Here is a 12428-nt window from a genome sequence, read left to right as displayed (position 1 = left end):
CATTGCAACTGCTACATTAGAGAACAAATACTTAATTTGCCTTTTGCAGTTTTGTGTTTTGTTTAATTTTCTTTTATCACAGTAACAATGGAATCATAGGACAATAAAAACAAAGGGGATCTTATAGGTCATTACAATTCTAGTTAGACAAGGGAGGAACTGAGGTACAAAATAATTTGGAAAAGTGATTTTTGTCACATAGCAAGTTAGTAATAGAGATATGTATGACAAGCCTTCAGTCTTCTACCTCCCTTCCACTGCTCTTTTTACTCCACTCTGCATTCAATTAATCGTTATGTAGATCTCTTTATGTAAAAGGTTCCACAATTATGTTGTGGAAAGATCAATGGCTGTGGAATTAAGAGATAGCTAAATTCAAATGCCATTGTTGGCTCTCACTAATTGTGTGACTTACGAACAGATTACAATTTTCTGAACCTCAATTTTTCAATAAAATGGAGATAATAATAGTGCCTATCTCCTGGGTTAAGATTAAATGAGATAACTAGTGTAAAGGACTTACTAAGCATTATATAAAAATTCGCTGCTATTGCTATTTCTTTTATGTAAAATACTTTTTGGCATGTGTTTATTTATGGAGGTATGCCACTATGGTTTCATCAATATTGGCAATTTATGATTTATAGCTCTATAGAAGCAATTTGAGATTAAGTGACTTTCCCAGGGTTAGAAAGGCAGAAACAATACTTGAAGCCAGGTCTTCCTAACTCCAAGGACACTAATATATTTAGTTTTAAATGTTTTTCCTTGAATACCTTAATTTTTTGGTAATACATATATTTATTTTTAATACATATTGCTTTATGAATCATGTTGGGAGAGAACAATGAAAAAATTATGGGAGAGAAAACAGTAAAGAGAAGTGAATATAGCATGAGTTGAATTATATTCAGTATTCTTAGATCTTTTTTCTGGATGCAGTTGGCATTTTCTGTCCAAATTCTATTGGAATTGCTTTGGCTCACTGAACTGCTGAGAAGAATCAAGTCTTTCCTAGTTGATCATCACACATTTCTGCTGTTATTGTGTACAATATATTCCTGGTTTTGCTTGTTTTACTCAGCATCAGTTCATATAAATCTTTCCAGGCCTTTTTATAATCAGCTTCATCATTTTTATAGAGCAATACTAGTCCATTACCTTCATGTACCACAACTTGTTCAGCCATTCCCCAATTGATGGGCATCCACTCTTTTCCAATTCTTTGCTACCACAAAAAGAGCTGCTACAAACATTTTTGCACATGTGGGTCCTTTTCCTTCCTTTCTAATTTCCTTGGGATACAGACATAGAAATGGCACTGCTGGGTCAAAGGGTATGAACAGTTTTATAGCCCTTTGGGCATATTTCCAGATTGCTGTCCAGAATGGTTGGATCATTTCACAACTCCACCAGCAATGCATTAGTGTCTCAGTTTTCCCACATCCCCTCCAATATTTATCATTATCTTTTCCTGTCATCTTAGCCAATCTGAGAGATGTGAAGTGGTACCTCAGCATTATTTTAATTGGTATTTCTCCAATCAATAGTGATCAAATTTCTTAATTTTTTACATAAATATATCTGAAGTGAACAAACTGAGGTTCAATTAATTAATCAAGAAGAATTTTTTAGGTACTAAGTATTATTACTGTACCATGCACTAGATTATAATCCATTTTGGCTTCTCTTTTTTTAATCTATCACTGAAATAAGCCTATTTGCTCTTCCTGTGTGGTACAAGAGACACAAGGGACCTCATGTCTTTGATAATTTCAGTATTTTTTCTAAAAGAAAGAGCACATTGGACTGAGTTGTTTAGTCATCTTTCAGTCCTGTCTGACTCCATGACTCCATTTTGGCTTTTCTTGGCAGAAATATTTCCTCTTCCAGCTCATTTTCACAGGTGAGAAACTGAGGCAATAGGAATAAATAACTTATTCAAGGTCACACAATTTGTAAGTGTCTGAGGTCAGATTTAAACTCAGGAAGATGAGTCTTCCTAACTCCAGTTACAATATTCTATTCACTGTACCACCAGCTGCCCTTCTTAATCATCTAGTACCAGTGACCAATTGCAAAAGCATTTGGGAAAAAGCATAAAAGTAATTGCAAGTCTTTTTAGGAGTTGCTCTATAATTTCAACTCCTTTTTGGTGAGGGATATGTTTCAGTTATGACGTATAACTTGATAAGTAGGGGACTCGTGTATGCTCACAATAGCAATATTTCTTATTTGTGCTGCTTATAACCATTCTTGTCCTATTCCTGATGGAATTTGAACATGCTCCAAATTTTGTATAGATGACCTGATCTGAATTTACATTTCTTTTGGAGGAAGAGACTGCCATGACAATTCCTCATGTATTCCCAATGGTTTTGGTACACCCAAAGGACAAATTTCCAGTATCCTCACAGAGAAATATGCTTCTCTTGGCAAAAATAGTATTTGATGATTAAAATAAATAATATGCAATTTTAAGCCCATTGAGTTAAGAGTTGCTTTGTTTGCATCAAATGCTTAATAACCCTCTGAAGCGCTCCTAAGTGAATCTTTAATAATGAAGACTAGTACTAGGAGTGGACATTGTACCCTAAAAGTGCAAAGTCCACAATAATGTAATTAAGTTGGCACAGCTTCTCTATTTGCTCCAAAAATTAGCTGCATCTCTATCCAGCTGATGGTGTTTTCAAAAGATACATCTGGAAAGCTATAAGCACAAAAAACCATCTGTTTTGCTGTCATACAAAATAAAAAGGGCCAGCATCAAATCATTGTGGGAAAAAATAACAAAACAAAAAGAACTCTCACAAATCTTTGTTCCAAACAGTTTACTGTTTACTATCTCCCTGTATTGGAGGATACTTCAGAGATGTGTCAAATGGTAAGGCTGAACTGTTACAGTATCATCTCAGATACTGTCTGAAAGTTGGCTTTCCTTGACGATGATAATAGAAGCTGTATCCCTATACAATCTATGACTCTAAAGAACCTCATGTTCTCTGTAATTTTTACTATTTTTTTCCTACCAGAAAGCCAAAGCAGGTCCTGGTTAATTTAAAATCTATCTTGTTTTTAAGGATTCTCTCCCCTTAAACTTTTTTTCAATCTACCCATTCCCTTGCTCTCTGATAACAGCACAATAAACTTTAAAGTCCTTAAAAAAGAGAAGGAGAATAAGAAAGAAGGAGGAGGAGGAAAAGAAGAAGAAGGAAAAGTCAGATCAAGAATAAATAAAATGGTCAATATATTGCCTATATGGTACCAGGACATCCAGTATAATTGTAGTGTATAGGCTTTGGTTCTCTTTCTTAGAGCCAGGTTGTTATGTTTTCTTGTTCAGGACGTCCCTTCTTTCCTTTCATAGACTATAGTCATCAGTCATTATGTCAATGCTATTCTTAGGGAGCCTATCACTAGCATTGCAATTCCATTTACATATATATATATATATATATATATATATATATATATATATATACATATATATACATATATCTATATGTATATATATATATATGTACATACACACACATATATACATATAACTTCACAAGGATAATGAAAATAAAGTACAAACATTTCTCCAATGCCTCAGGGATATAATCTTCCCTATATTACACTAGTATACAGAGGAGTAGGTTTGAATTTTGTCCAGCTCCTACATAGTATATTGATGCTATCCAGTTCAGATTGAAAGATAATGATGTTGCAAATGAATCCTCATTTCAACTTTCACTGGTATGGACCAGAGTTTTCTCCTTTTTTCTTCAGGGTATGGATCCTTTGCTGACTAAAAAACTGCATTTACAAGAATCTTTGAATTCACAATATCATGGAAGGTCTGCTCTCTTCATTTAGAATGGAAAAAAAGAGCCAAGGAGTGAAGCTTATTTCTTGGGAGCCATGTGGCTTCATGGGTGAAGAAAGCCTTTAAGCTTCTTCCCTGTGCAGGGTATTTCAATAAATGTTATTGGCAAGGAGGTCACCAAACTAAGTCAAGAGATGAGAGGAGACAGCCAAAGATGATTCAGGTTTTTTGCAAAGATGCTACTAGTTGTAGCTGAGCAATCAATTGAAAAAAGACTCCTCATCTACCAGTTATGAATATGAATGCATGCTGTGCAGTATCACTAAACACTTCCTTTACATACCATCCTGATTCTCCTGGAAGGAAATTTCCTAGAATATTCCAAATGGAAGGACACCAGCTGAGGAAGATGATGGGGTCTCTGCCATTCTTGCTTAATTCCTATTAAACAGTGAAATCTTCATTTGGAACATGAGAAATGAAGCTTACATACAATGAATACAATAATTGAAAGAATATATCCAAGAAAATGATTGAAACCATAGCTGTCCTAAAATACTATAAAAAGTAGTGCCAGCAAAGAACTAGAAAATATTATAAAATACAAAATGGATAATTTTGATTATATTAAATTAAAAAGGTTTTGTACAAATAAAACCTATGCAGCCAAGATTAGAAGGGAAGCAGAAACCTGGGGAAATTATTTTTACATCCAAGGACTCTGATAAAGGCCTCATTTCTAAAATAAATAGATAATTAACTCAAATTTAGGAGAATACAAGAAATTTGTCAATTGATAAATGATTAAAGGAAATGAACAGTTTTCATATTGAGAAATTAAAGTCATTTCTAGTCATATAAAAATGACTATTGTCATTTTAATAATTTCTAGTCACATAAAAATCACTATTGATTAGAAAAATGCAAATTAAGACAACTCAGATATCACTATACACCTTTCAGATTGGCTAAGATGACAGAAAAAGATAAGGATAAATATTAGAGGGTGTGTGAAAATATAATGATCATTGTTGGCGGAGTTGAACTCATGCAACTCTTCTGGAGAGCAATTTGGAGTTATGTCCAAAAATGCTATCAAACTGTGCATATCCTTTGATCTGGAAGTTTATCTACTGAGTCTGTATCCCCAAAAAGATTATACAAAAGGGAAAAGAATCCACTTGTGCAAAAATATTTGTAGCAGTCCTTTTTTTGGTAGTGTCAAGGAACTGAAAATTGAGTGGATACCTATCATTGGGGAATAGCTGAATAAGTTATGTTATATGAACATAATGGAATATTATTTTTCTGTTAAAAAACCCCCAGCAGGCCTGAAGATATTTGTATCGACTAAGTGAAGTGAGTAGAACTAAAAGAACATTGAACATAGTAACAAGAAGGTTATGTGATGATCAGCTGTGATCAACTTAGCTCTTTTCAACAATGAGGTGATTCAGGCCAGTTACAATAGACTTGTGATAGAGAGAATGATCTGCATCCAGAAAGAGGGCTATGGGGAATTGATGTGGATCACAGCATAGCATTTTCATCTTTATTATATTGTTTATTTGCTTTTTTCTTTCTCAATTTTTTCCATTTTTGATCTGATTTTTCTTATGTAGTATGATAAATGTGGAAATATGTTTAGAAGAATTGCATACATTTAACCTATATTGGAGTACTTGCAGGCTAAGGGAGGAGGAGGGGGAAAGGGCAAAAAATTTGGAACACAAGGTTTCAAGAGTGAATGTTGAAAACTATTTTTGCATCTATTTTGAAAATAAAAAGCTATTAATAAAAAGATTAAAACATATGAAAAAAAAGAGGTAGTGCCAGGTAAGATCCATAATTATTCTGATAAATGCTTTACAATGGAACATAACTTAATAGCAAGTCACTTTAAGCAATTTCCTCTCAGATGAAGATCTTCTTTGAAGATGGCATTGTGGATCTATTATCCAAAGATGAGATGACCAATGGATTCTCCAAATAGAGATCAATTATGTGATTATATATTTGATACAAAGCATTTATAGCTTGTATTATTAAAAAAAGAGATGCTACATAGTGAACATAGAACTCACTTTAGAAGAGGGTACTCAGAACCTTGATACAATTCTTAACTTCTGTCTTATTGGCTATATAATATTGGGTAAGACATTTAATGTCCCAGTACCCTGGGCAACTCTCTAAACTTATGAATTTCAGTGTCTGCAGCCAAAGAAAAGGTTTTCTAAATTAGAAGCTACTAATAAAACCAATGTTCTAGTCTTTTCTTCGTCACAAAGTTAAAAAAATCTCTCATACAATATTATTGTTCAATCATGTCCAACTCTTCATGACCCCATTTAGGGTTTTCCTGTCAAAAATATTTAGGTGACATCACTTCCTTCTCTGGATCATTTTAAAAATAGTGTGGTGCAGTAGATAGAGCAATTGGGTTTAGAATTAGGAAGACTTGTCTTCATGAATCTGGTCTGAGATATTTACTGGCTGTATGACCCTGGGCAAGTCACTGAACTCTGTTTTAATTCCTTTAAATATATATACATACATACATATATATGCATGTATATAAAGTATATATATATATAAAATACATGATGTAATAAAATTATTTTTAATAAAATTATATATTGACTAACTGAGAAGCAAAAAGACATGTCAAAAAGCCCCAGGGTTGTAAAACACAAACTTTATCAATTTGATAATTACTGACCAAATTTCCCCTAAAAGGGGTAATATTTGCTTTTGTTGATTATCACACAATCTTTGTTTTTGGCTTATTCATATACTGCAAACATATAAAATAGACTCAAACATAGACTCAACAAAATAGAGTATTTGGTGTTAATGTGGAAAAATTATATTCTTCTTAAATCATGCTACCAACACAGTCATGTCAAGAAAAAAATTGATTTTTAAAAATTTCATGTTTTAGGGCAATGATTTAAGTCAATTATGGTTCTTTTTTTTTTTCCTGAGGCAATTGGAATTAAATGAATTGCCCTGAGTTCAAATTTGGCTTCAGGAACTTAACACTTCCTAACTGTGTTGACGCTAGGCAAGTCAGTGCCCAGGGTAGATAATTATATTTTGAAAATAGCTTTTTATTTTCAAAATATATGCAAAGATATTTTCAACACTCACCCCTGGAAAATATTTTGTTCCAAATTGTTCTCTATCTTTCTTCCATTTCCCTCCCCTAGATAGCAAATAATCCAATATAGGTTAAACAAGTGCAGTTCTTTTAAACAAGTTTCCACATTTATTTTTCTGCACAACAAAAATTAGATCAAAAGGGAGAAAAATGAGGGGAAAAAAGCAAGGAAACAACAGCAAAAAAGGTGAAAATACTATTTTATGATCCAGATTCAGTCCCCAAAGTTCTCTTCCTGGATGTAGATGGTTCTCTCCATCACAAGTCTATTGGAATTGGCCTGAATCACCTCATTGTTGAAAAGAACCAAGTCCATCACAGTTGATCATCGCATAATCTTGTTGTTGCTGTGTACAATGTTCTCTTGGTTCTACTCACTTCACTTAGCATCAATTCATGTAAATCTCCAGGCCTTTCTGAAATCATACTACTGATTGTTTTTTTCTAGAACTATAATATTCCATTACATTCATATACCATAACTTATTCTGCCATTCTCCAACTGATGGGAAGCCACTTAGTTTCCAGTTTTTTTGCCACTAAAAAAGGCAATACTAGAAACATTTTTCATATGTGGACCTTTTCACCTTTCTTATGATCTTTTTGAGATACAGACACAGTACAGACACTGCTGAATCAAAGGGTGTGCACAGTTTGATAGCCTTTTGGACATAGTTCCAAATTGTTTCCCAGAATGGTTGGATTAGTTCACAACTCCACCAACAATATCTTAGTTGAACTGGAAAACTATAAAATTTTTAACATAAGTTAAGAAAATACATATATACTGAATGCTTTGAATTGAAATCTGAAGATGATATATAAGAATATCTTAATTTATGACATGCAAAATAGATTGAGCATAAAGATATCAAGAGAAAGTTGTGGATTTTAAATATATGTTTTAATATATTTACTGGAATCTAGAAAATTGAATTGATTAATCAACCAACAAAAAATACATTCATTAAACATTTACTCTGTGCTAAGCTCTGTCTTTTATGTTGAAAATACAGGTAGAAAAGTGAGAAATTAGATTCTCAGTAACTGGACATTATAATGGAGAGCGACAACAAATATAAGATAAATTTTATGGTAAATTGGGAAGGACCAATTGCCTTTTGTATACAAGATTGTAATGTGTCAAAGCATAACATGAGGATACATAGAAATGATCTGGGGTGCTGTCTACAGTGGAAGGGTAGATAGTATTCCATCTTATCAAAAGGGTCCTCCATATTATCAGAAATCATATAATCGTGCAGTTGTTAACTTTTTCCTCATTGAAATGTTATGAGAGTCTAAGTTGACTCCACAGTTAAAGGCTGGAAGAACTGAGGTCCACAAAAAATAGGAGAAGATTCCAGTGGAATTGAATCAGAAAAAGTTTGGAGCATCAAGGAAAGAATCCCATGTGACTCGGTTGGCTCAGACCATCAGGGAGGTTGGGCTGCTGGGTGAAGAGTTACTGGGCAACAAATTAGAAGAAAACATTAAAAACAATTCACATCAGTGCACTAATAATATTAGTGTGCATTTTTGGAACAGCGAAATGGACTATAACAGATTTGGAAAAACTATAAGATACTGATACAAAATAGTGTCTTATGGAAGTAACAGAAAAATTAATACTTTTTGGTCAAAGAGAGGAAAAAGAGAATTGATAGATATGCACAGAACACAAGATATATATGAAAAACCGGCAGAAATACTTTTTTTGGAATAAATATACTTTCAGAATAAATAGCAGGCACAGACATGTATATCTGTCTGAAGTAACCAGAAATGATTATCTTTACATAGATAGAGAGAGCCTGTGAACTATCTAATAATTAAGGTTGGAATCAAAAAGACCCTCCAATTGATAAAATTGATACAATTGAACAGTTGAAAAAATCGAACAATGTCCTAATAAAGCAACAGAAATGTTTGTAGACATGGTGGGGATATAATGATTCAGACTATTCAGAGCTAGATTATTACCACCAGAACTTACACAAAGATTATCTTTAGGCATCCCAGATTTAATGATCACTCTCTATTATACAAGCAAATTGTGGTAACTGTGCATACATCACTGCAACCTATAAAAATTTAGCACCTACTGAATACCCAGTGAGACATGACCTTATCGCTAGAATTTCTCTCTAGAAGTTTGTAATCTTTCATGGATAGACTGATGACAAATCCTCATACCACAAATACAGACCTCAAAATATCCCAGAGAACTCAAATGTAATGGAATCAAATCAGATTATTACCCACAATCTCCAGGGTGTAGCATTAACCCATAAGCACTTAAGAATAATTTTTAAGAGATGTAGCCAACTTAAATACTTAAAATCACCATGCTACAATTATTGAGAAGTTTTTAAAATATAGAAATCTAACTGAGAGGTCATGTGGGAACAGAATGAAATATACTTCACACAGGTTGTCCTATCTTCTGTAGCTATACCAAAACTTCTTTTAGTGAGGCTACAAAGGATGACCTTACATCCTAATATTTTTATTTAAACACAAAAGCAATGTTTTTATCCATTTGAGAAAAAAAAGTTATAAAATATTTTAAAAGTCAAGAGAGTAATTTGTCCTAAAACTTTCTATGGGAAAAGATGAGTTAAGATAATAATAATAGCAATAATATAACAATTTAACCAATAACAAAGAGTGTAGAAGAAATGGCTATCATATGGCTTTATTTGTAGAAATAATGGGTTTCACATAGTAAAATTGTACATGGTTATTGTTATCAGAAACTTTAGAAAAATTTTCATTAAGGAATTGGGCTTTTTCTTTTTTACCTTATTTTCAACTGTATCTTAAACAATTTTTGCATTAAAATTCTTTCCTTCCTTGAGCCCCTTCTCCCACCAATTGAGAAGGCAAGCAATATCATAGCAATTATACATTGTCTGGGAGAGGATTTCTGTGAACCTCTAGGAAAGGAACTTATATCCCATTTCTTTAAAACCAGTCATTTTGTGGCATAATAATATTCCATTATATTACTGTAGAACAACTTATTCAGCAGTTTACCATTGATGAGAATCTATTCTGTTTTCAGTTCTTTTATAATATAGAAAATGCTGCTATAAATATTCTTGTGCATCTGAGTCCTTTCTCTGTACATGGACTCCTTAGTTTATGGTATTAATAGAAATACTATTTGGGAAAGCTAGCTGGCACAGTGAATAGAGCATTAACCCTGGAATAAGGAGTACTTGAGTTCAAATATATCTTCAAATACTTACTTGCTGTGTGATCCTGGGCAAGTCCCTTCATCATGTCAGAAGGAGAGGGAGAAGGGAAATGAAGAAGAAGAAGAAGAAGAAGAAGAAGAAGAAGAAGAAGAAGAAGAAGAAGAAGAAGAAGAAGAAGAAGAAGAAGAAGAAGAAGAAGAAGAAGAAGAAGAAGAAGAAGAAGAAGAAGAAGAAGAAGAAGAAGAAGAAGAAGAAGAAGAAGAAGAAGAAGAAGAAAAGAAGAAAGAGAAAGAAGAGAAGGAGGAGAAAGAGAAGGAGGAGAAGGAGGAGAAAGAAGAGAAGGAGGAGTAGGAGGAGGAGAAGGAGGAGGAGGAGGAAGAGAAGAAGGAGGAGAACGAGGGGGAGAAGAGGAAGGGGGAGAAGAAAAAGGGGCGAGAAGAAGGGGAAAAGAAGAAAGGGGAGGAGAAGGAGAAGGGGAAGAAGAAGAAGAAGAATTCCAGAATCGTTGAATCAATTCAAAGGTTAAACAACAATGTATTAATGTATGGATTCTTTTACAACCTCCAGAAGATTTATGTGAACTGAAAAAGTAAAATTAGTAGAACCAGGAAAGTTTTGCTTGATCTGAATATCCCTATTATCTAACTATTATACAATATTTCTTCTCCCTTCCTCAACTAAAATCTTTGAGAAAACTGTCTATACAAGTTATTTACGCTTCCTTTTCATTCTCTCACTGACTTCTGAATCCTTAGCAATATTGTTCCCATCTCATTATTCAAGTGAAACTGTCCTCTTCAGAATTGACAACTGTCTCTTATTTTCCAAATCTAACTGCCTTTTCTTCAATTTTCATCCTTCTTGATCTCCTGAACTATTTGTCACTGTTGATCACCATCTCCTGTTGCACACCTTTCTCTGACAAATGCTCAGTCTCTTTTGCTGAATCATCCATCATTCATGTTATACCTACTAATAATGGATGTCCCCTAGAGCTTTGTTCTGGGTCCTTTTCCTTTTATATACTATTTCACATAGTGGCCTTATTAAATCCTTTGGATTCAATATCATTTCTATCCAGCAGATTTCCAGATTAATATATCCATCCTTAACCTCTAACCAAAGCTTCTATACTGTATTCCCATCTACCTTTTAAAACATCTTGAATTGACTTGCTATCTCAAAGACTTCAGAAACTCAACATGTCCAAAATAAAACTTATTGTCTTCCCTCTCTCCCTAGATCTCTCCTCTTCCCAGTTTTCCTATGACTATTGAGGGTATTGCCCTCTTCCTATTCATTCAAGTTCACAAAGAAGGTGTCATTCTTTACTCTGAGTAAATTGTCTTGAACAAAGTAAGAGCCTAATGCTTGTTGATGTCTGGCCACCTACTTGTATTCACTTCACATATCTAATATGACATCAAATTTGGTTATTTTTATATTTATCTTGAATATATTCCTTTTATTTTCGTTCACACAGACACCATCCTAAATCCTTCCAATATTATCCCAATAGTCTCCTGTCTGGTCTCCCTACTTTAAGTCTCTCACCTCTCCAATCTATCCTTCATTTGGCTGCCAAAATGTTTTTCCTATAACTCTAATGTGATCTCAACTCTAGATTTCCTATTATTAGTGATTCCCTATTACTTCTAGGTTGCAATGTAAAGTTGTTTTTAAAGCTGTTTACAACCTAGTTCCCATAATGCCCTCTAAGAGCTTCAATGGCTTACTTGCTATTCCTAACACATGTACACTATCACTGTTCTTGAGCCCCTTTGCACCAGCAACCCCAATGCCCACAATGTTCTCCATCCTTTTTTCTGCCTCAGTTTCCTTGTTTTCCTTACAGAATCAGTTTAAGTCCCACATTGGCAAGAGACCTATACCAGATCTCCAAGCTTTTAGTGCCTTTCTCTCTTTTATTACTTTTCATCTTCTCTACATACATCTTTTATGTAAATAGTTAATTATATAATATCTCTCACATTAGAATGTGAGCTTCTTGAGGCTGTTTCCTATATTTTGGCCTTTCTTTGAATCATCAGCATTAATAAACTTCCTGGCACATAGTACATCCTTAATAAATGCTGTCCATTATTCTATTCACTTTTTTTCTCTAGGCTTGAAAGCTGTAATTCTGCTGTATTCTAAGCCATTCCACATTTTTCTAGAGTAAAATAGTTGCTGGTCCCATTGAAAATTTCTGACCTCTTTTTCTGAGAAGAGTCTACAAAATAACTCCTTGAGC

The 12428-nt window shown here is 33.7% G+C and overlaps 1 pseudogene; it reads right to left on the bottom strand.

Annotated features, from left to right (window-relative positions):
- LOC141540646 (trafficking protein particle complex subunit 6B-like) overlaps positions 1-11992 on the bottom strand; it is a 42091-nt pseudogene extending 30099 nt beyond the window's left edge.
- Between the last annotated feature and the right edge of the window lie 436 nt (positions 11993-12428).

This window comes from Sminthopsis crassicaudata, chromosome 4, assembly GCF_048593235.1.
Source record: "Sminthopsis crassicaudata isolate SCR6 chromosome 4, ASM4859323v1, whole genome shotgun sequence".
Lineage (NCBI taxonomy): Eukaryota > Metazoa > Chordata > Mammalia > Dasyuromorphia > Dasyuridae > Sminthopsis > Sminthopsis crassicaudata.
The sequence above is the reverse complement of the archived record's forward strand: the minus strand, read 5'-3'. Positions and strand labels throughout refer to the sequence as shown.